At 44.9% G+C, this 25,053-nt stretch overlaps 1 pseudogene; it reads left to right on the top strand.

Annotated features, from left to right (window-relative positions):
- Positions 1-16,601: 16,601 nt before the first annotated feature.
- LOC141991323 (cytochrome P450 2H2-like) lies at positions 16,602-24,788 on the top strand (annotated as a pseudogene).
- The last annotated feature ends 265 nt before the right edge of the window (positions 24,789-25,053 follow it).

Raw genomic sequence — 25,053 nt, 5'->3', positions numbered from 1 at the left:
AGGTGGAGCCCGTCTCTGCCTAGCACACCTCCTTCTTGGAACACCATCCCATGGTCAAAGAATCCAAAGCCTTCTCTCCGACACCACCTGCGTAGCCATTCGTTGACTTCCACGCTTTGACAGTCTCTACCCAGGCCTTTTCCTTCCACGGGGAGGATGGACGAGAACACTACTTGCGCCTCAAACTCCTTTATCCTTCTTCCCAGAGCCATGTAGTCTGCAGTGATCTGCTCAAGGTCATTCTTGGCAGTATCGTTGGTGCCCACGTGGAGAAGCAGGAAGGGGTAGCGATCCGAAGGCTTGATGAGTCTCAGCAGCCTCTCCGTCACATCGTGAATCCTAGCTCCTGGCAAGCAGCAGACTTCTCGGTTTTCCCGGTCGGGGCAGCAGAGAAATGACTCAGTCCCCCTGAGGAGAGAGTCCCCGACGACCACCACCCACCTCCTTCTCTTAGGAGTGGTGGTCGTGGAACCCCCATCCCTAGGACAGTGCATCTCATGCCTTCCAATTGGTGGAGTCTCCTTCTGTTCCCTTCCCTCAGATGTATCATCTAGTCCACTCTCCACATTAGTACCTGTGGAGAGAACATGAAAACGGTTGCTTACCTGTATCTGAATTGCTGGTACATGGACACTCCCCTTTCTTCTTCTGGAGGTCACATGCTGCCAGATTTCTTCACCGTCCTTCTGTCCCTGCTGCTCAGCCTGCTCTGAATCTTCAGAACGTTGTGTCCGTAGAAGCATATCCTGACTTCTGTCCAGAAAATCTTCAGTTTCTCTTATGCAACGCAGGGTCGATACTTGTTTCTCCAGACCTTGAACCTTCTCTTGCAATATGGAGACCAGCTTGCACTTTATACAGACAAAGTTGCTTCTGTCCTGTGGAAGAAAGACAAACATGGCACATCCAGTGCAGGTCACAACAGCTGAATGCTCCCCATCCATATTACCTTCCTTCTACGAGCTTCCTCAGGAGTTGTAGTAACTACTCAGAGAAGCCTGCAAGATGTAAGCCTCAGTGGACTCTCCCAAGGCAAACTCCCTCTGTTAGCCTCTCAGCTGTTCACTGCTCAGCTGGTTTGCAGCTGACTGGCTTTTTATAACAGTAAGGCCCACTCAAGCCTCACCTGGAACAAAGCACTCCCAATTCACACTTTTTTCAAACAATCAAGCACACGGTCAAGTACATGTACAGAACTCATTATGCCCCACTTGGATCTACATCACACAAGGATATTCATGAGAGTGTTGTCAGGTTTCCAACATAAGAATGGCCATACTGGGTCAGACCCAAGGTCCATCTAACCCTCTATCCTGACTTCCGACAGTGGCCAATGCCAGGTGCTCCAGAGGAAATGAACAGAACAGGTAATGATCAAGTGGTCCATCCCCTGTCGCCCATTCCCAGCTTCTGGCAAACAGAGACTAGGGATAGCATTCTTACCCATCCTGGCTAACAGCCATTTGTCAAGGTTCCTTCCCCACTCTGAACTCTAGGGTACAGATGTGGGGATCTGCATGAAAACCTCCTAAGCTTACTTTTACCAGTTTAGGTTAAAATTTCCCCAAGGTACAAACTATTTTACCTTTTGCCCTTGGAATTTCGCTGCCACCACCAAACGTCTAACCGGTATATTATTAGGAAAGAGTCCATTTGGAAACGTCTTTCCCCCCTCCCCAAAATCCTCCCAAACATTACCCCCCCCCCGTTCCTGGGGAAGGTTTGATAAAATTCCTCAACAATTTGCATAGGTGACCACAGACCCAAACCCTTGGATCTTAAGAATAATGAAAAAGCATTCAGATTCTTAAAAGAAGAATTTTATTAGAAGAAAAAGTAGAAAGAATTACCTCTGTAAAATCAGGATGGTAAATACCTTACAGAGTAATTAGATTCAAAACACAGAGAATCCCTCTAGGCAAAACCTTAAGTTACACAAAGACACAAAAACAGGAATATCCATTCCATTCAGCACAGCTTATTTTCTCAACCATTTAAAGAAATCAGAATCTAACGCATATCTAGCTAGATTACTTACTAAGTTCTAAGACCCCGTTCCTGTTCTGTTCCCGGCAAAAACATCACACAGACCGAGTGAGAGAGGCTTTGTTGCTCCCTCCCCCCAGCTTTTGAAAGTATCTTGTCTCCTCATTGGTCATTTTGGTCAGGTGCCAGCGAGGTTATCCTAACTTCTTAACCCTTTACAGGCAAAAGGGTTTTTCCTCTGGCCTAAGAGGGATTTTAAAGGTGTTTACCCTTCCCTTTATATTTATGACACCATTGATGGACCTATCCTCTGTTCTGCCCCTGGGGTGACAGAACCTTGATTGTCACATCTGTCTTTCAGGCTCTGTCCCAGCCTCTCTCACAGATGTATCCTGCAGCCAGCCCAGCTCAGGGAGCAGTGGGGACAGGTGATTTCATCCTCTCAAATCAAGCAACATGGGTCTTATTGAGGCTCAGATGGAAGGTCCCATGCATCTCCTGGAGGTAAGAACCATTCACTCTTCCTTTCACTTGGGACTCTTGCAACAAAGATGGTGCTCCTGCTACATTTCCAGGTTGGGAGCTTTCCCTCTCCCTGGATCACAGCGCTGGTACAGAGACCTATTTCTCATCATGATATCCTCATTTTATTCTCAGAGGATGTGTCCAGGATCCTGGATAATGTTTTCTGCAGGAGATTTGAGCGGGGAGAGATCATTCATGCTCATGACCCAAGAGTCTTCAACCCAGGTCTGCAGGGATAATTGGAGCAGCCACACTCCAACCCTCCACCTGGAAGCCTGCTGAAAATTGCTTACCTAGCACCCATGAAGTTCAGCCCCAGTTTGAGGCTCCGCTCCTGAGGTCCTATTGGAGGAGTCCCAGAGAAGCTAATTGGCCTTCTGGACCTGCTTAAGGCAGCAGCAGGAACAGGAAGCTGACTGAACACTGGGGCTGCTCCCTGTTATGGACCATGTGTTGCCTGTTTCTGATGCCGCTCCCCTGGTGTGATTTCCTGGCATCTGATTTGTGGTTGTGATCGCAAGATTGTCTTTTGCTTCTGATCTTCCAGTATCCTGACCCAGCTGACTCTCAACTCCTGTCACATGAATGTGGACTCTGGCTCTTACCAGCAGGTCTGGCTGCCCTTGACCCAGCCGTAACATTGACTTTCATACAATTTCTCCAGTGCCCTTTTCTGCTCTCCAGCTCTGCTCCCTCCAGCAAGATACTGCAGTACCTTGGCTCCCAAAGTCCTAGTTGCCTGCTTTTCAAGGGCTGAGGGGTAGTGCTAGTATTGCCACCACCGCCACCCCAGCTGCTTTTCCTATGGGAATCTCTTTAGAGCAGAGGAGAAATCTGCTCTTCTCTTAGGATCAGTCCCAGCAGTAATTCCATCCACCCTGGGATCAGGGATACACCTTGGCCTGTGAGGTAGGTGGGAGTAGAGGCTGAGGCTGCAGCAGTTTCCACCAGAGGACACCACCCTGCTTTTCTATGGTCTGACTAGGGCTCACCATCCATCCTGGAACTGAACACCAGATGGGAGCCGATAGATTGTCCTTGGTGGGCCATGTTCTTGTGTGTGATGGAGCTGTGTGCCAGAGGGGGCCAGGAGCAGATGCCCCACGCATGACCAGGACTGGGCTAAAGAGCCTGTAATGCTAGGTGAGTCAAACCATGGCCACATATAGACACCTTGGGCACCCATGCGGACTGAATCTGGCCCTTCGCTACCAAGACCACAACTCATTCCAACTTGAGTAATTACGGTAGTGACCCCTGACAGCTCCTTTGTTGTCCCTGTTAGCTGGGGCACAGGAATGGAAAGTAACTAGCTGCGAGATCACACACAACATCACTGACAGAGGCAGGACTGAAGCACAGTGTTGATACCAGTCCAGCTCCAACCACTAGACTCCACCCACTTCCAAAGCCAGAGAATCCAGGAGCTCTGACAGCTTGGCCTTAAATAAGCAACTTCCCTCCCACTCAAGAAGCCATAGAAGGCACCATCTGCTGAGCTCCCCTTTGCAATGCCACTGTCATTGAGCGAGCAGACTCTGCCACTGTTTTCCCTCTTGTTGCTCCTATCTCCCTATTGTAACTCCCCAACCCCAGCATCTAGCCCTCCATTAAAGTTGCCTTTTTAATACCTACCTGTGGGCACTGTTTCCTCTAAGCTGTGCGTGTGTGCTCGTGCACACAGATCCTAAACCCCGCACACACGGTGAAACACCACACGCACAAAAATTTGCACAGAAGAAATATTTTGCGCACACGGCTTGTCAAAAATTAGCACAGAAGAAATTTTTGCATACACGGCCTGTCAAAAATTAGAGGGAACGTTGCCTGTGGGCTTTATCACCTGCCCCCTTTGAACCCAGTTTAAAGCCCTCCTCACTAGGTTAATGAGCCAGTGTCTAAAGATGCCCTTCCCCTTCTTGGTCAACAGGAACCTGTTTCTTCCCAGCAGATCATCTTCCCGGAACAGCATCCCATTGTTGAGGAAGCCAAAGCCCTCCTGTCAACACCATCTGCTGAGCCATGAACTCATCTCCAGGATTTGTGTCCCTGTCTCAGGAGAAGCTGGAGAGCCCGGGAGTTTGGAACCCTGGTTTCCATGGAGCCATGATCCTAGGAGCCCTGGTGCTGCAGCAATCCTCCAAGAGGACTGACAAGGAGCTGGAAACCCTGGCTGCCAAGCTCCTTGCCAGGTGGGCTGCTGAGGAGCCAGGGGTACTGGGAGCCCAGGCTACTAAGGGGTCTGGGAGCCCAGGAGCCCTGGCAGCTTGCCAGTCAGGTTGTTTAGGAACCAGATGGGCGGGCGAGCTGGCAAGGAACTTGGCAGAGATGCCACAATTGACATGTTCCTCTGAAATGTTTCACTGTTGATTAATTGGCATTTTCTGATAGAATAACGTTCTGCTAGAAAATTACCAACCAGCTCTAACTGTGGCCGAATGTGAGCAGCAAATTCTGAGCAGCGCTCTATGGACCAGGAGAAGCCTATTAACGTTAGATGCTGCACCTGGAGGGGAACCTAATTCCAGATGAAGCCCAGCTGGGAGAGGAGCTAGGCTAGGAGTATAAAGTCAGAAAGGGAGAGCAGAAAGAGGCTGAAGGGAGTTTGGTTGCCAGGTGTCCGGTTTTTGACCGGCATGCACATTCAAAAAGGGACCGTGGTGGCTCCGGTAAGCACTGCCGACCGGACTTTTAATGGCAGGGCTAAGGCAGGTTAGTCGCTACTTGTCCTGGCACCACGTTGAGCCCTGGAAGTGGCCAGTAGGTCCGGCTTCTAGGCAGGGGGGCCACAGGGTTCCATGGCCAATTGGACCCGGCGGGGGGGGGGCAGCGGGTGCTGCCTGCTGGCGAAAGCAGGGTGCGGAGCCTCCTGGCCCCCTGCCTAGGAGCCAGACCTGCTGGCCACTTCCAGGGTGCAGCGTGGAGCCTGGACAGGCAAGGAGCCTGCCTTAGCCCTGCTGTGCCACTGTCTGGGAGCCACCTGAAGTAAGCCCCCTGAATTATTCACCGTTTCTCAGGCCCCGACCCCCATGTCATATATTCATAGATTCCAAGGCCAGAAGGGACCATTGTGAGTCTCGTCTGACCGCCTGCATAATGCAGGCCAGAGAACTTTCCCCCAAATAATTCCTAGAGCAGAGCTTCTAGAAAAACATCCAATCTAGATTTAAAAATTGCTAGTCATGGAGAATCCACCATGACACTTGGTAGGTTGTTCCACATGTTAATTACTCTTACCAATTAAATGTGTACACCTTATTTCTAGTCTGATTTTGCTAGCTTCAATTTCTAGCCATTGGATTGTGTTACACCTTTCTCTGCTAGACTGAAGAGCCCACTATTAAATATTTGTTTCCCAAGTAGGTACTTCTAGACTGGGATGAAGTCGCCCCTTATCCTTCTCTTTGTTAAGCTAAATTGATGATCCCCTTGAGACTATCAGTATAAGGCATGTTTTCCAATCCTTTAATCATTCTTGCGAATCTTCTCTAACACCCTCCAATTTATCAACATCCTTCTTGAATTGTGGGCACCAGAACTAGATATGGTATTACAGCAGCGATTGCAGCAGTACCAGATACAGAGCTAAACTATACTTTCTACTCCTACTCAAGATTCCCCAGGTCAGAGAATCTTCACAGTGGGGAGTTTCCTGTCTCCTGGCCAACTGGTGGCAGATTTTTAATTACATTTCTTTTAGTGACTTCATTGACTTGGAAGATTTTGTTTCTCAAAACTGCTAAATTAAAAAAGCAAAAACCAAAACCCACCTATTTTGGCTTTCTGAGGAAAGTCTGAAGGACAGCACCTCTGCTCCCCACTTCCCTCAGAAATGGCAGACACAGGCAGCAGGCTTCAGAAACTCAGCTTCCAGCCACCTTGTGGGCAAGGTCCACACTGAGACAGTGGAGCAGGCTGGAGCAGAGCCAACTTCTGGTCAGCAGCTGGGCAAGGTCCATGCTGAGATGGTTGAGCAGGCCGCATGGACGCTCCTTTCACTGAGACCAGGCCTGAATCACTGGCGTGGAATTAAAGGTAAGTATTTCAAAAGAATTGCAAAGTGCTTGCTGGGTAAGCCGGGGAGCAGAAAGGATGTGCGTGGCGGGTTGGGAGATGCTTACTTCAGAGTTCTTATGCTCTTCTTCCTATTTTCATTCAATTACAGGAAAACACACCTCTTCCAAGCTCAGTTAGATTCAAAGTTGGTTGCTGTCACCCTTTCATTGGCTCAGTACCTTCCCGGGTTTTCTTTAGGAGTCTCTTCATCTTATGACATACATAGTTTGTTAGGGCATAGGTGCATTAGAGTTGTAATTCTTTCTCTACAGTTATATTTCTTTGTCATTTTGGCAGGAGCTTCTTGGAACCTCTTTAAGTTCAGAGTTTTAACTCTTCTTTTTATTCAGTCCAGTTTCTGTGCTGTTCCTTCAATTTTATTAGACTTCTATCAGAAACCAAAGTCTGTTTTCAATAAGTCCATCCTGTTCTTTATAGTTAAAGTTTATAGTATGCAAAACAGTCTGTGATAGGGTGTCAGCCCCACACTGGCCCAAGAGGGATTATAAGGGGCCTAAGGCAGCTGTGCCAAGAGTGGCCAATCAGACAACAGCAGCCAATCAGGACCAGCAAGCCAACATAAAAGAGGGCTGCAGAGAAGAGCAGTTCCATCCAGTTGCTGCAGGGAGCCCAAGGTGTGAGGACTGAGTTCCTGCTGGGCTGAAGCAACTTCAGCACCAGGGACAGCTCAGCAGCCAGTAGAGATCCCAGCGGCAGGGGAGAACTCTTGGCTGGCTGCCAAGGCTGAGCAGACAGGTTCTGAGGTGAAGGCGAAGCTGGTGCTGAGGCTGGAGGAATTTTGGCAGCAGTGGACCTAAGTAGACGGATGCAGGAGGAGGCTGTCATTTGTAGAGTCCCTGGGTTGGGACCTGGAGTAGTGGGTGGGCCCCGGCTCCCTCACATTAGCCACTGGGGAAGTGGCTGAGAATTTAAGAATGCTGGACTATGAAGCCATATTCCCAGAAGGGGGAGACATAGATAGTGACATGGCCGGAAGGCCAAGCCATGAAGAGGATGCCATAGTTCCTGAGGTGGTGAGAGGGGCTGCAAGCAGAGGCAGTGATGGTGCACGGACCACTGACGAGGACATCAGCCTCAGAGTTAATCCCCAAAGAGACCAGAAGGAGGCGCTGGAATGCGGTGAGTGATGTGCTCCGTGATAGTCTTTTAAATTTCAATAATTATTGGAAAGTCTTTATCTTAAATAGTTATTTGAGAAGTTGAAGGTTGTTTATACATTTCTTTGGAGGGAAGATCTTTAATGGCTGAGAATGCTCAAGCAATCCCTTCACCCAGTTCAGAAAGTTGGGTAAAGGGATTGTTTGAGCACTCCCTGCAATTAATAATTAATTCACTGCAACATGAGTAATTCTGTTTGTCTGAAATTTTGACACCTCTCTGTTTACCCCTTTTCCAGATCATTTATGAATATGTTGAACAGAAATGGTCCCAGGACAGATCCTTGTTTGACCTGCTATTTACCTCTCTCCATTGTGAAAACTGACCAATTCTTCCTCCCCTTTTGTTCTCTTCTTTAAAGCTAGTTACTAATCTATGAGAGGACCTTCCTGCTTATCCTAGGACAGCTTACTTTGCTTAAGAGCCTTTGATGAGGGATCTTGTCAAAGGCTTTCTGATCACCCTTGTCCACAAGTTTGTTAACCCCCTGACAGAATTGTAATAGATTGGTTATACATTGATTTCCCTTTACAAAAGGCATGTTGACTCTTCCCCAGTATTTTGTGTTCATCTAGGTGCCTGATAATTCAATGCCAGGCAAATTGGTGAAACTCTAGTAAAAAACTGAAGTTAGGCTTACCAGCCTGTAATTGCCAGGATCGCCTCTAGCGCATTTTAAAAAAAATCAGCGTGACATTAGCTGTCCTCCAGTCATCTGGTACAGAGGCTGATTTAAATGAGATGTTACATACCACAGTTAGCAGTTCTGCATTTTCATATTTGAGCTCCTTCAAAACTCTTGGGTGAATACCACCTGTTGTGGGTGAATTATTACTGTGTAATCTATAAACTTGCTCCAAAACCTCCTCTAATGGCACCTCACTATGGGGCAGTTCCTCAGATTTGTCATTAATAAAAAGAATGGCTCGGGTGCGATTGAAATCTTTCAAAGGCATTGGACTTCATACATTTACTCGTGATGTTTTACCATTTTCCCGTGTTTTTTTGCCGCAGATGCATGGATATGATCAGAGCTATACACAAACTTCCGGTATCCTGATCTGAATGATCTCCCATTTGCCCTTTTGTCGAGTCATGCTGTTAAGCACATTGAAATAGTAGCCACATAATAAAAGTATTAATTTGAAATAAACCAATCTGGTAAAAAATCAACCCCAAAATGTCACTGTCTAGAGGTCTAAAGCGTAAAAGAACAGCGACTTCATTTAAATCTGGATGGCTGGATGAGACTATAGAGACCGTTACACCAAAGTCACATAGTGTAATGCTTGTTAAACTTGTGAAATATTCACATATGATGAGGATAACGGAGTGGTTTGTGTATATTGTTGAGATGCCAGATCTTCACGAGAATTTTCAACAGGAAGAATGTGGAACGATGTATGGAAGTTGGATTTCTTAAAGCGTCATCTGTCAAGTAAGTCTCATATAGATGGTGTAACAAGACTTAGAAACAAAAATCCTTCCTTACGGAGTGAATTGCTTAGCATGATTCTTGAAAGTCCAGCTGAAAAGCAGAGGAGGCAAATTAATCTTGAATGAAAGCGCTTAAACCCAGAAAAAATCAAAAAGAAAAGGAGTACTTGTGGCACCTTAGAGACTAACCAATTTATTGACAGTGTGTTATTGGCTATTAAAATGAACAGCTCAGTGCTTTCTGTTCAGGATATTAATGACCATATATAAAAGTATGTGCGCATACTAGCAAGGTGGAAAAGTAAAAATTATGCTTTTGAATTTCTTGAAATTATCAACTGCATTGTCCAAAATGACCTCATGCATGAAATAGCATTGGCAATGTTTCATACTCTAGCTGTTGATGAAAGCACTGATATATCCATTAACAGATACTTGGTACTCTACTTTAAATGTAGATCCATAAATTCTGCAGACTATAAAACTTTGTTTGGTGGACTATTACAATTGCAAGAATGTGATGCTGTTTCAATAGTGTCTTCAATCAAAGAGTTTTATAAAAAACACCAACTTAATCTAATGAAAATGGTGATGTTCACATCTGATGGTGCCTCCGTGATGTTGGGCAAACTCAATGGTGTGGCGGCTTAGCTGAAATGTGATATTCCACACTTAGTCCAGCAACATTGCATTGCACACCGGGAAGACTTGGGAATTTCTGATGCATGGGAAGAGGTCAAGCTGATAACAGACATCGAAACCTTAATGAGAACTGTGTACACGGTGTTCTGTCGGTCATCCGGGAGAAAATGCAAATTTCAGGAAATAGTGGATGCTTCTGGCTCTGAGTCAGTGGCTTTCAAGCCACTCAGTGAGGTGCACTGGTTATCGAGGCACTTTGCACTTTGAGCAATTATTCGCAACTATAATCCTCTTCTGGAATATTTTGAGCAAGACAAAGATACTGATCCAGTTTCTAAATATTGCCACAAAAAGCTGAATACCATGGAATACCAAATAACATTAGAAGTTTTGAATGATGTTTTGTCAGAGCTGGCTTCACTATCCATGCTGCCCGATGTAAACTGAACAAGATCAGAAGACAGTACTTTGGAGATTCAGTCTTATGGAGTGACAAAGTTAAGGCTCTCTTAGATATGAGCTCTCAAGAAAATAATGAAATTGATACCAATCCAATAATAACTTTCATAAACATCTTGTGTGCACATTTGGCAGACAGGTTTCCAGAGGATGAAGTCCAGGAGTGGTCCTCTTTTGATTGTGCAGCAATAGTTAAGTGTTACTTCAATTTTGGAATTCATCAGATCAAATCCCTATGTTCAAAATACAAAGATTATCTTTCTGAAGAGATTGTTATAGTCAGTCAGTACAATGACTTCAAGTTTGCAGTAGCTGAAAGAATCAAAAGCCAATCGTTTTTAAGTTTCCCGGATACGGTGACATTTGCTCACTAGGACGAACAGTTTCAGGATCTTGCAAAGTTGATGGTGTCAAGGTTCCTTCCCCACTCTGAACTCTAGGTACAGATGTGGAGACCTGCATGAAAGACCCCCTAAGCTTATTCTTACCAGCTTAGGTTAAAAACTTGCTCAAGGTACAAACTTTGCCTTGTAATTGAACCCTATGCTGCCACCACCAAGAGTGTTAAACAAAGAACTGGGAAAGAGCCCACTTGGAGACTTCTTCCCCCCAAAATATCCCCCCAAGCCCTACACCCCCTTTCCTGGGGAAGGCTTGATAAATATCCTCACCAATTTGCACAGGTGAATACAGACCCAAACCCTTGGATCTTAAGAACAATGAAAAAACAATCAGGTTCTTAAAAGAAGAATTTTAATTAAAGAAAAAGTAAAAGAATCACCTCTGTAAAATCAGGATGGTAAATACCTTACAGGGTAATCAGATTCAAAACATAGAGAATCCCTCTAGGCAAAACCTTAAGTTACAAAAAGACACAAAAACACGAATATACATTCCATTCAGCACAGCTATTTTACCATCCATTAAACAAAAGGAAATCAAATGCATTTCTAGCTAGATTGCTTACTAACTTTTTACAGGAGTTCTGAAGAGCATTCCTGATCTGTTCCTGGCAAAGCATCACACAGATAGACAGACCCTTTATTCCCCCCCCCTCCAGCTTTGAAAGTAACTTGTCTCCTCATTGGTCATTTTGGTCAGGTGCCAGTGAGGTTATCCTAGCTTCTTAACCCTTGACAGGTGAAAGGGTTTTGCCTCTGGCCAGGAGGGATTTTATAGTTCTGTACACAGAAAGGTGGTTACCCTTCCCTTTATATTTATGACAGATGGATATTGGAGGAACATTCCTAGCATCAAGTGCAGACTGTGTGTGTGGCTTTAGCTTAATGAACATGCTAAAAAACAAACTACAGAATCGTTTACAAGTAGATCATTTGGACATGCTGATGTGTATTAAGAGTTACCAGCTGGAAGGAGGACTGATAGATCTGGACAGAGTTTATATTGAATGGGCAAATGAAAAAGATCGCAGGGAAAAACAGTAAGGTTAGTTTAGCAGTCTTTGACATTTCAACCAATAAGGAAATTAAAATGCATTTGTAATTACATATCTTATTCTTGGCTGATAATCATTTATTGATATTTTTTAGGAAAATTTTAAATTTAAAACAAACGCTTGTTTTTCTTTTTTTACTTTTACTTATGATGTCTCTATCTGAAAACCCATATAAATTGACATAATGGCATACTTATTAAATTGTCTTTATTATATGTTTATCAAAATCTTTTTGGACATGTGAAAAGAATGAAAGGTAAAAGTGGACACCAATGGGCAGAAGCCTATGGACTGATAATGATCATGATTAATATGTGCTTGATATATGCTCATGATTGTCTATAAAAAAGATCATAAAGCGCAATGCTTAAAACTAACTTCTGCTTCATGAAGAATGTTAAATTTCCTTTTTCTAAGTACTTTAAAATGACATTTATAAAATAACTTGGTGTAAAACTATTATTATCACAAATTGAAAATTCCAAAACTTTTTAAATGTATAAGCATTTTACTCGCTTGGGCGCATTTGCCTCATGGCGCACAAATTTGAACTCTGCTTCAAAAATTTGCACAGAATAAATTTTTTGCTCATATGGCCTGTCAAAAATTAGAGGGAACATTGACTGGGAAATGCAAAGGGATGACAGCCCTATACCAGGCTGTGTCCAAGAAAACAGCCTGGAGATTGCACACCCTAAAATTGAAGGGCTGATAGATGTAACTGGAGGTGAGGGTCCAGTAACTGACCTGACTGTTGACAAATTAAACTGGGTCAGTCAGTCAATCCCGATATTAGGGGCTTTGTCTTATGTAAGACCCTATTACCTCTCACCCCCATCCTGATTTTTCACACTTGCTCTTTGGTCACCCTAGCCCCAGGGGTGAATGCCCCTCTGGGGCCTTTGGTCCAGCCTGCTGGTGGACTCTGCCCTCCTTGGCTACTGCTTCCCCTATGGGGCACTGGGGGGGCTGCTGAGAGCAAATCCCATCTCTTGTTACTCACACCTGTGGCTCTGATTGGCCAGTGGTGCTGGTAGGTGGGGAGCATAATGGGGGCCGGCTCAGAGGGGGGCAGATAGGTCAGCTGGGGGGTGTACCAGCCGAGCTCCCCAGCTGTAAAATAGGGATAAGAACACCCGCTTTCTCCCACCCTTTGTCTGTTTGACCTGTTTAGATTGTGAGCTCTTTGAGGCAGGGACTGCCTCCAACTTTGTGTATGTACAGCCCCTAGCGCAACTGTGTCCAATCTTACTTGGGGCCTCTACAGGCTACTGTAATACAAATAATTAAGAAGAAGAATAAGGGTGCATCCTGTTCTGAATATGTTATTTGGATGTGTGAATATCTTTTCAATATCTCAGTTTAGGTCATGCTCTAGACATCAGCAAGCTCTTTTAAATAACCCTCATTTACAGCCTCCTAGGGTATGTCTATATTAAAAGCGCTACAGTGGCACAGTTAAGGCTCTGCAGTGATATGTCCTACATCGACAGAAATACTAGAGTGGGGAAAATGTCCTTTGCTGGAGAAATGAAGGTTTATCCCTATAGAGGCAGAGTTAAGGTTCTTTGGATGATGTTAGACCATAGCTACAGAGCGGGAGACAGTGTCCTGGAAACCAGTTAGCATGAAAAGGATTTAGGAGTCACAGTGGACAAACCACTCAACACAAGCCCCCAGTGTGACTCTGTGGCATAAAGGTCTTGTATGGTCCTCCAAGGTATAAACAGGCAAGCAGTGAATAGGAGTAGGGGTATGATTTTGCCTTTGTGTGAGACAGTGGTTCTCAAATGTTTGTACTGGTGACCCCTTTCACATAGCAAGCCCCTGAGTGTGACCCCCCCCATACATTAAAAACACTTTAAAATATATTTAACACCATTATAAATGCTGGAGGCAAAGCGGGGTTTGGGGTGGAGGCAGACAGCTCATGACCCCCCATGTAATAACTTCGCGAGCCCCTGAGGGGTCCCGACCCCCAGTTTGAGAACCCCTGGTGTAAGACACCGGTGAGATTGGCACTGGAATACTGTGTACAGGTCTGGTGGCCACATTTTTAAAGGGATATTGAATAATTGGAGAAAAGAGTCACAAAAATGATTCAACGGCTGAAGAAAACGCCTTACAGCAAGTGCCTTAAACAGCTTATTCTGTTTAGCTTCTCAAAATGAAGACTCAGAGGTGACTTAATTACAAGGAATAAGCACCTTCAAGGGGAGAAAATAGCAGCTATTAAAAGGCTGTTTAATGTAGAGGGGAAAGGCAGAACAAGAACCAGTGACTGGGAGCTGAGGCCAGAGAAGCCCAAATTAGAATGAGGCACGTTTTTTACAGTGAGGGTGATTAACCACTGAACAGACTACCAAGTGGTGAACTGTCCATCTCTTGAGATCTTCACATCAAGATTTGTTGCCTTTCTGGCATAGCTGCTGGCAGGGCCGTCCCTAGACATTTTGGTGCCCTACGCAGCCCCCCGTTGCGGGGAGGGGAGAAGGGGGCTGGTCCCAGGCCTCTGTGTATGGGGAGATTTTGGCAAACCAATAAAGTGCCTGAAACCACTATTGCTTATTGCTAAAAGCAGCCAAGTCACCAGGCTGTAAAGTGGCCATACAGCAGCCTCAGTTTGACCAAGGCAGGAGGGGAGGGGGTTTTGGGTGCCACAGAAAGGGCAGCTTGACCCCACATCCTTCCTGATAAGAATTGTGTTGAAGTTGCTGATACATGCATTTTAGAAGAGCAGGATGTGCCCTCAGGAATGTGTCTGTTAGGGCCTCAAGGCTGCAAACTCTGGGAAAAACCCACACCTGGTTAATAATCAGAAGGAAACCTCTTGCTGGACCATTGAAACCACTTGCTTGACAAGTTTTCTTTAAGGGACAAGTCATTGCAGTACAAATAAGGGGGAAAAGGTTTGAGCCGGTGGGACTGCTCGCTTCCTCTGGATGCATCTTGTGGTCCCCGCCGGCAGACGGGCTGCCGCTGTGCCACTCGAGAGCCACCCTCCGCTCCGGTAATTATCGAGGCTTGGGGGTGTTTTACTAACCTGTTGCGGACGTGTGTAAGTGCTTGAGACTAAGTAAAGTTTAGCTTTAAGTGAAAGCACTCTTGTGTTGTCCTGTTTGTGCCAGCCATCTATCGGTCAGATGGCTGTGGCTCTCGATTTATTTCCTGACGCCACCTCTCACAGAGTAAAAGTTACCAAGAGCTTTGGGTTGAAAGAACCCCAGGTAGCATCCATGGGGGGGTGTCCCCAGGCCTCCGTGGGGGGGCGGGGGAGGGCTGCACCCAAGGTCTGTGGGGGGCAGGAGCAGGCTTGGGGGGCAGGGGGAGAAATCATCCCCCAGCACAAGCTGGAGGAGCGGGTTGGGGCCGGGTCGCTCCACTACCTGCCCCCCGGTGATTGCAGGGCAGGCCTGACTCCACACTCATGGGGCAGCGGGAAGTGGAGTGTCCCAGCCCCAGCCCTCTCTACTCTGCTCCCCTGGCTCCCAGCCTTGGGGGGCAGAGGGGAACCACCCCCCAGCACTCACCGGCGGTGCGGAGCAAGCCAAGTCGCTTCACTACCTGCCGCCTGGTGAGTGCAGGGCATGCCCGACCCCTGCTGCAGCCCCTGGGACTTAGTTCAGGGGAAGGGGTGGAGTGGGGGCAGGGCTGCGGCAGAGCAGGGGTGGGAAGAGGTGGGGCCGGGGTGGAGTGGGGGCAGGACGAGAGCGGGGGCAGCTTTCCTGGCTGGCTCAGCTGGCCTGGGTGTCAGGCTGGCCGCTGGAGCAGCACGCAGCTGCGTAGTTTGCGTATGGATAAGGATGGCCCTGGGTGCTGGAACTAAGGGTGCGGAGGATGCTGCAGTACCCCGTGACTTGAGGTGGTTTCCATTATATACAGGATTTACAGTTTGGTTCAATGGTTCTCAGCCCCCCCCCACCCACTATAAACATTGTTCCAGCACCCCTGCTTTCTGGAAGATCTGGTTGTCAAGCATAAGTTATTGGGCTCAAAACATTGTTCACTGGGTGAATGGCCTGTTCTATACAGGACATCAGACTAGAGGATCTAGATTCTTCTGCCTTAAAATCTATGACTCAATGTTAGTTCTGCATTTCCAAACTTTGAAACCACTGGTTTTCTTTTAAGCTCCACGCTGACCTGAGGAGTTGGTCCCTTCACATCCTGTTTCATTAATTTCTCCTGGACCCTGATCCAAATCCCACTGAAATAAATGGGAATATTTCCATTGACTTCCGGGTCACGTCAAGTCTTGCATCTCAGAGTCTTAATGTTTCAGTTTGAAACCAAGAGTTGTACAGGTTCAATATAAGAGGAGCAGGACTGTCACAACATTTTTTAAAGGTTAACCAAACTTTATGAAATATTCAAAAAGGTTCAGGATTCGGTTTGAATTTTTATCAAACATTCAGCTTGGTGTTTTCCTTAAGTGTCTGCTGCTCATCGATCCATACGAGAGAGCAGCATGAAAAGGAATGATCATTATATGTGTATAATGACCCAGCTGGCACCAAGGCGATGAGAAACATTAACCACATGAGTGGGGAGAAAGGAGGATTTCAGGATGGTTTGGGGAGTTTTACAGAGATTCAGTTTATGATTAATTTTCATGCTCGGTCAGTGACCACATGAGCAAATGGAGATGATATATTCATAAAATTCAAAGGAGTTCATTCCTAGTATGATGACTCCGGTCACCTTTGTTAGTCCAGAGGTTATCTTGTTAATTCAGAGGAACTGACAGCTCCTATTGGCTAATTGCTTGCACCCACTTTTGCTGTATACAATATAAAAAGCGAGGATCTACTTTTCCTTTCTTTTATCCTGCCAGAATCCAGAATAACTGCTGCACTCTGCAATGGAAACTCTGGAAGCAACAGCTGTTTTCCTGGTGATTTGTATCCCTTCGCTTCTTTTCTTTTTGGCATGGAGAAAGGTGTCTGGAAGCGGGAGACTGCCTCCTGAGCCTGTGGCTTTTCCCATCATAGGGAACACGCTGCAGCTGAATATGAAGAACTTGCCCAAACATGTGGAGGAGGTAAGGGTGTTTTCTTGGTATCAGTTATTGGGTTTTAGGTGGACATTAAGCAGAGCCTGGCACAAGCCTAGCATGGTGGCAATTCCATGTCACTCATCTCAAATTTCTGACTCATTTTTTTCACTAAACAATCAATTGTGGATGCTAGATGTAAACTGTTCAGGATAATATACTGGTCTTCTTAGAGGGGTCTTATTCACAAGTAATCCAGAGTGCCCCCTGTAGCTGCCTGCGATGGGTACAAATTATAACAGGGTGGGGTCTACTGTGTTATGTAAGGAAATGGCAGTCAGGTGCCTTGGGTTCTGTTCCTACCTCTGCTACAGACTCCAGGTGTGCTTTTGGGCACCATGCTTAATCTCTCTCTGCCTTAATTTCCCCATCTGTAAAATTGCTCTCATGATATTTGCCTACATCACAAAACGATGGTAAGGCAGAAACTGCAGATTAGCTTTGAAGAAATGACGTTGTAGTGTCGCATGTTCTGGCATTTTAGCCAGCTCAGCAAGCACAACCTGGGATTGGACAGACAGGCTGGATTCTTTCCTTCTCGCAAACCATCACAAATAATGAGGGCTGTACAGGACAAATGTTGCCCCCAGTCACAGCTGTTCACCTGCATTCTCTTCTTATCATGCCCTGAGATACAGATGTGTTTGTCCATTTATTTGCAGAGGCGTAATCAATTGGAAATTGAACAGTAATTCTGCTGGTGATGTAAACGGGAAACAGAATCTCACTTTTCTCTGTCCTTGGCTCTGCAGGGCTGACAAGAGTAAAACGAAGGGAAACTCTGTCCTGTCATTATAAAATCAGCTGACATGACTGAATAAACGCAGGCAGCATTTCTGTGGTGTTAGAAGTGTCATTTTTACATAGCACTCAAGATCACCATTTAAAGGCCCCATATTAATGTAGTCTGCTCTTATAATGAGGTAATTGTATAACACATATAGAATTATCTTTGGAAGGCACTAACACATATATAGGGAAAAATGTCAAAAATGTATTAAGATAAAGTGAAGCACTGAAAGATCAGGAAGTCCCAGATCCTCTAAGATATGTAGGCATCTAACTCTCATAGAAATCAATGGAGTTAGGCTCCTAAACACTGTACCTTGGAGGATCTGGGCTGAAATGGCCAAGTCTGCACGGTGATCAGTAGTAAACTTGCCTAGTATTAGCTCAGTGGCATGAGAGCACTTTCATCAGTTTGTAATTTGATCTACACACATTCTTATTTGTAATTAAGTGGATCTAAGTTCAAACTTACTGGTCTTTTGTGTTAAACTTTCACAGCTCAGTGCAAAATATGGCCCAATTTTCACAATATACTTTGGCTCAGTACGCATTGTGGTGCTGTATGGATACGAGATTGTGAAGGAAGCTCTGATTGGTCTCGGGGACGAGTTCAGTGGAAGAGGAAGTATGCCAATATTTGAAAGAATCTCCAAGGGAAGAGGTACATTTCAAGTAACGTCAGCATATAGAGGAGAACACAACTGCAAAGACAAAAGGGAAACAGCTGGAGTTTCATTCATAGAGTAGTAAAAATTGGATAAATAGTCTTGGTTTCAGGAAAGAGCCCATTCCCTATTGTGCCACTGTTGCCCCAGAATTCGACATTCATGCGTGTACCCCAGAACTTGACAGTACAGCAGTCAGCCATAATGTACGTTCAGCCACTGCCAGCTGAAAACCAAGTATCACATAGCTAGGAATAATCTTAGGCCTTTGTGAGACAAGGTCAGACAGCTGCACGCTTGCAGTTTGTTAATCAGAATGGGAGGATGGGATAGAAAGTTATGGAGGAAAGTGAGTGAATAGCGACCTTGGTTTTTAGGTGCCCCTGACATATTATTGTTATGGCTAGAAATACCAGAAATGTTTTGAGCTAATGAGTAGTTTGTTGAAATTAGGAGAATTGAGGACCTTGTAGAGATTATTATGCTGACCCACTAGGAGTCGCTATAGCTTATGTGCTTTGTTAGAGTTAGCTATAAAAGATTAGGTAAAAGTAAATACCTCGGAGCAGTCTGAGGGAGCTTTTCTTTGGGAAAGGAGCTGATATCTAAACTCCCTATCTGCCAGACAGAAAGAGGGCCCCTGGAAGTCCGACTGGTGATTACTCAAAATCATCTCAGATTGTGGGTAACTATATCTGGGATGTTCCAAACCTATTGCTTATGTCTGTGTGTGCTTAATATCTAATAAATCATAGATTTAGATAAAAGATATATCAATAATTTATCAGATGGAATTGCTGTGTTCTCATTGATTTATTCCTGATGCTGCCTGGAGTGAAACAGTTAAGTTACCACAGTTTTGGGTTCTGAAAACACTGGGTAACATCACTGGTTCACTGACATGGATGGTTCCAAGCATGTCACTACAGGTTTATGACAGGTAACGGCCAGGCCAATCTACCTTACAAGGTCCAGAATACAGCGAGGAAAGCAGGGCTGGAGAGGCAAAGAAGGTCAGAACAAACCATGAATTTCTATCCTCTTCCTCCCCTGTCCTCACAAGTATAGGTATAGCCCATTAGTGCTGGAAATGGCCCACCCTGATTATCATACACATTGTAAGGAGAGTGGTCACTTTAGATAAGCTATTACCAACAGGAGAGTGGGTTTGTGTGCGTGTGTGTGTGTGGGCGGGGGGAGAGAGAACCTGGATTTGTGCTGGAAATGGCCCAACTTGATTATCATACACATTGTAAGGAGAGTGATCACTTTAGATAAGCTATTACCAGCAGGAGAGTGGGGTGGGGGGAGGTATTTTTTCATGCTTTGTGTGTATAAAAAGATCTTCTACACTTTCCACTGTATGCATCCGATGAAGTGAGCTGTAGCTCACGAAAGCTTATGCTCAAATAAATTGGTTAGTCTCTAAGGTGCCACAAGTACTCCTTTTCTTTTAGCCCATAAGCAGTGAAGGATTATTTGTATTATTGTTTTACTTGGGTGTCTCAGTTTTTAAGGTTCTTTAGTAGTAAGGAATTAATAAATATGGAAGCACCAAGAAGTCCTTTTCAGGAAGTCTTTTATCTTGTTTCTGCATTAAGTGAAATATATTTACATTACAATCACAGTGACTGTGAAAACAACCTTCAGTATATTTACTTGATTACACAGAAAAAAAAACACTTGAAAGGAACGTTATTGAGGTTGTAAAGTCAAGCACTCAGAAGTTAGGAATTGCTAGAATTAAGATTCCCTATGCAACTGCACAGACAGTTAGTGTTAATGAGTTAATGGAATAACTGATAGCAGCAGTAGCTTGTCATCTCATATGTGAACAGGCACCAGGATCTGTGAGGTGCTGGTGCATGCCCAGTAAAGACCGAACCTTTGGAGATTTTAGCTGCTAAATTCTAAGAAGTGTCTATTAAGCATGTGTGAAATGTGATTTTTTCAAAGGCTTGTAACTTGGGCACATTGTGGGAAACCACTGAAAATGAAGTGGCCTATAATGGCCAATTAACACCTCTGCAGTGGTAGGATAATGGAGGGTTAGTAGTCAGCAGGGTGTCTTATAACTATTGTAATGGGCCATAAAAACAGTGTTTCTTTAAGAGTGAACCTCTTTTGCAGTCTGTCCCATCTTGTTTTTAGCTTGGACACGCTAATTAACTGCTGCAGACCTGAGGAAGAGCTCGGTGCAGCTCAAAAGCTTGTCCTTCCACCAACATAAGTTGATCCAATAAAAGATATTACCTCACCTACCTTGTCTACGTCATGTCCGGGGTCCAACATGGCAACAGCAATACTGCGAACAGTAATTGCAATGTAGCTGTAATGTCGTCTCCTTAGTAGAAAACAGGCACAATATCGGTTAAGTTGAAGTTGAGTCACCAATGTTTGGGTATTTTTTCAAATAGGCAAACTGAGTCTGACCCTCTCTCCTTTCATTCCTGTTCTCTTCCCTTTTCCAGGTATTGTTTTCAGCAATGGGGAGCAGTGGAAGCAGCTTCGCCGATTTGCCCTCACTAATCTGAAAATTTTGGATGGGGAAGAAAAGCATTGAGGAGCGTATCCAGGAGGAAACCCATTTTCTAGTGGAAAGACTCAGAAACACACATGGTGGGGATTGTTTCATGTCCGTTGGAAACTGAGGAGTCAAAGACTCTTGTCTTTCTGTTTTTCATTATATTAATTGTTTGGTTCAAACGTCTTGTAACTCAAGCCATTAACTGCACATATAATAACCTGCGTTAATGTAATGGGAAAGGATGTGTGCAACTTTCCAGAGAGAACCATTTCTGGCTGTTTCTTTCTCCCCTTTTCTCCCCTCTGATCTGTGATCAATGAGCAAATGGAAGATATTTGTCTAGAGTGTATAGACACGAACACAGTGAGCCATATTAGAGCATGTTAGTTCCAGTGTGCTGGGTTAAGATGACCCCCAGGCCTACAGTTTGCTTCTTCTAATTTTTTTCTCGGCTAGATATCTGATACATGTTTGGCACCTTCATTCTATAGCAGCAGTTCTCAACCTGTGGTGCACGGGCCACATTCAGCCCAATTAGCACACAGCTGCAGCCCAACTCAACTGTCTGCTAAAGGTTGGCCCACATGCCAGGTCCCCTGGGTTCCTGGCTGCCCAGCGAAGGGGTCTGGGCTGCCGGCACGAGTTTTGGGGGTCCAGGGCTCCCAGGCGGCCCAGCAGGGTCAGGGGAAGCCGCCTGGCCCTACAAGCTCTGGAGTCTGAAGCAGCCATGCGGCGAGGGTCCAGGATCAGGGCGGCTGGCCAGCCCTATGGGGTCAGGGGCAGGCAGCCGGCTGGCCCTGTGTGGCAGGGGTCCAGGATCCAGGGTCGGGGTCAGGTCCCTACTGCTGCTTCCCCACCACCTGGTCCCAAGGGCTGGGATCCTTTCTGTGAAATGGGCCCCAAGTCAGGCAAGCAGGTGTCACTCAGAGAGGGACTGGTGGCCCCTGGTCAGACCAGAGTGTGCCATGGTGCAGAGCAGAGTGAAAACTGATTGCCAGCAGAAAAAGTGGTGGTTGTTTAATTTAGCATGTGAGAGGTAAGAGTGGGGATTGGGGCAGCCCTAACCCACCCTCCCCAGGGAATATTGCTGTCAGCCCCACCTTGCCCTGGGGTGGGAGATCCACAATGTCCCCGTGTTGCCAGGGCCTCTGATGCTAAGGGTGAAGACACTGAATTAAAACTGATTCTTTTTAGTTTTGTTTTGCTCCAGGGCGGCCCTTTGACCCCACCCTCTTCCTTACCCACGCCGTCTCCAACGTCATCTGCTCCATCATCTTTGGGGACCGGTTTGACTATGAAGATAAGAAGTTTTTACAGAAGTAAAATAACCTTGCTACTCCTACTCGAGATTCCCCTGTTTTGCATCCCAGGATAGCGTTAGCTTATTTGGCCACAGCATTACACTAGGAGCTCATGTTCAGCTAATTATCCACCACAACGCCCAAATCTTTTGAAAAGTGATTATTTTACTAGGCTAGAAGCCGCATACTGTAAGTATGGTCCATCTTCTTTGTTCCCAGAGATGTACATTTACATTTAATTGTATTAAAATGCATATTGTTTGCTTGCGCCCATTCTACCAAGCAAGCTAGATTGCTCTGAATCAGTGACCTGTCCTCTTCAGTATTTGCCACTCCCCCAAGTTTTGTGTCCTCTGAAAACTTTATCAGTGGTGGTTTTTTGTTTTCTTCCATGTCATTGTTAAAAATGTTAAATACAATAGGGCCAAGAACCAGTCCCTGCAGGACCCCACTGAAAACAGACCCGCTCAGTGACAATTTCCTATTTACAATTAAATTTTGAGATCTATCAGTTAGCCAGTTTTTAATCCATTTAATATGTGCCATATTAATTTTATATTGTTCTGGTTTTTAATCAAAATATCATGCAATACCAAGTCATGCCTTATAGAAGCCTAAGTGTATTATGTTGTCACTACTACCCCTATCAACCACCCTTGTAATCTCATCAAAAAAGGATATCAAATTAGTTTGACAGTCTATTTTCCATAACCCCATGTTGATTTGCATTAATTACACTATCCTCCTTTAGTTCTTTATTAATCTAGTCCCATAACATCAGCTCCATTATCTTGCCTGGGTTCGATGTCAGGCTGTTATGCCAGTGATTAACCAGCTCATCCCATTGACCCTTTTTAAAAATTGGCACAGAATTAGCTTTCTTCCAGTCTTCTGGAACTTACCCACTTCTCCAAGACTTATTGAAAATCAACATTAATGGTCCAGCAAGCTCCTTGGCCAGCTCTCTTAAAACTCTCGAATGCAAGTTACCTGGACCTGCTGATTTCAAAATATCTAACTTCAGTAGCTTCTGCTTAACGTCCTCCAAAGATACTAATGGACAGAGATAAAAGGCCAGAAGGACAATTGTGATAATCTAGTCTGACCTGTATAACACAGGCCATAGACCCTCCCCAAAAAATTTCTTTGATGTAGCTTCTCTCTCACTGGCAGGGGTATTTTGCTGGGTCTGATATGCTGAATAATAATACTTATCTCCTGTATCTCAAAGCACTTTACCAAGAGGAAGTAGTATTGCTATCCCCATTTTACAGAGGGGAGCAACAGGGGCTCTGACACCAAAAGTGACTTGCCTAAAGTCACTCAGTGTATCCTACCTCTGCCAATGAGTAGTACAAAGGCTGGACTGCAGTTCAGTGGAATTAGCTGTGCTCGTGAAATTTTAATATTTCTGTTTCTGGTTGAAAGCATGACATTCAGGGGATGCAAGAAAATGAAGAAAAACAAAGACTGATCCCACAGTCCACCTCAGTGAATTTTGGAGGCTTCTCTCTTTTGGATAGTATCCACTTTAACTCTTTTCTTCTGCATTTGCTAATTCAGGGCACCACGATATTTTCTTCACTGAAGTCAGTTCTGTATGACATCAGGGAATTTCCAAACCCAGAGCAATTTAACCCAGGACATTTCTTGGACGAAAATGGTGCATTTAAGAAGAGTGACTTCTTCATGCCTTTTTCTGCAGGTAAATTAAGCCATTTTTATTTCAGATCCCAGACTGTCTTCTGGCTTTGCCTTGAACTTCCTAGTGGCTCTCAGACTGTTTAGTGCATAGTGTTTTCACTATGGCCTATGAAGCAGAGTCTGTCACACTAGCAAAGCATCTATCAGTCTTTAAAGACAGGTTTTAGAGTAGCAGCCGTGTTAGTCTGTATCCGCAAAAAGAAAAGGAGTACTTGTGGCACCTTTAGAGACTGACAAATTTATTTGAGCATAAGCTTTCGTGAGCTACAGCTCGCTTCATCGGATGCACTGTTAACAGTGCCTTTCAGCCTTCTTCCTCCACCCTGCTATTCAGGACACCCACACCTCTCTACTTGTTACTTCTCTCCTTCTACTCAGTCACCACCATGTCACTCCCCCAGAAAACTGTTTAGCTCATTTGGAAAGTGGATAATCTATTCCTCAAACCCCACATCTTCTCACCCTTCACCCCCAACTGCCTTTAAAATGGCAATATAAGGAACTCAGTTCCTCAGATTATCTGTGAGCAGCTTCTTAAACCCATGTACACTTTCATACCTTACTGAACTCTGAGAGACAATCATTACCCTCCATGCACTTGCCCTGAATCACTCTGTGCATCTAACTTTAATCCTGAGGTTTTGCTTCCTTAATAACCATATTTAAAATGTGCTACAAAGAAAGATCTCCAGCATCAACTCAAAATTCCTTTTTCATTGCAGGGAAGCGGATTTGCGTGGGAGAGGGTCTGGCTCGGATGGAGCTCTTTTTGCTACTGACAACAATTTTGCAGAACTTTACCTTGAAACCTGTCGTTGACCCCAAACATATTGATATAACTCCCAAGTCGAGCTTCATGTCAAATGCACCAAAATCATACCAGCTTTGTGTTCTTCCTCGATAAAGACCGTGAAAAGTCACCTCAATACCTTAGACCTGTGCATTAATTTGATTGTCTTTGATTCTGAACTCATTTACACAGTGACAGAAATGAACTCATTGTCTTCAAACAGGCAGATCAATTACTAGTTTTTTTATGTAACTTGGATTTAACAAAATTATGTGTAGTATCAAAAAATAACCATACAATTGACTCAAAAAGCCATGTACAATAATCCTGTAGTGTTCTCAGAAGGGCTCAGGTTGGAACAGAACCTGGCTATGTCTTCAGTTCATTTGTGGTTTGGTTGACAACTATGGAAACTTCTTTAGGCAGCTCTAAGGCTTCTTTATTGACAAAGAGTTGGTAACAGTGTACCAGCCAATGAGAATAA

The sequence above is a fragment of the Natator depressus genome, chromosome 7, assembly GCF_965152275.1.
Source record: "Natator depressus isolate rNatDep1 chromosome 7, rNatDep2.hap1, whole genome shotgun sequence".
In the NCBI taxonomy this organism is placed as follows: Eukaryota; Metazoa; Chordata; order Testudines; family Cheloniidae; genus Natator; species Natator depressus.
This window is presented reverse-complemented; position numbering and strand designations above follow the sequence as displayed.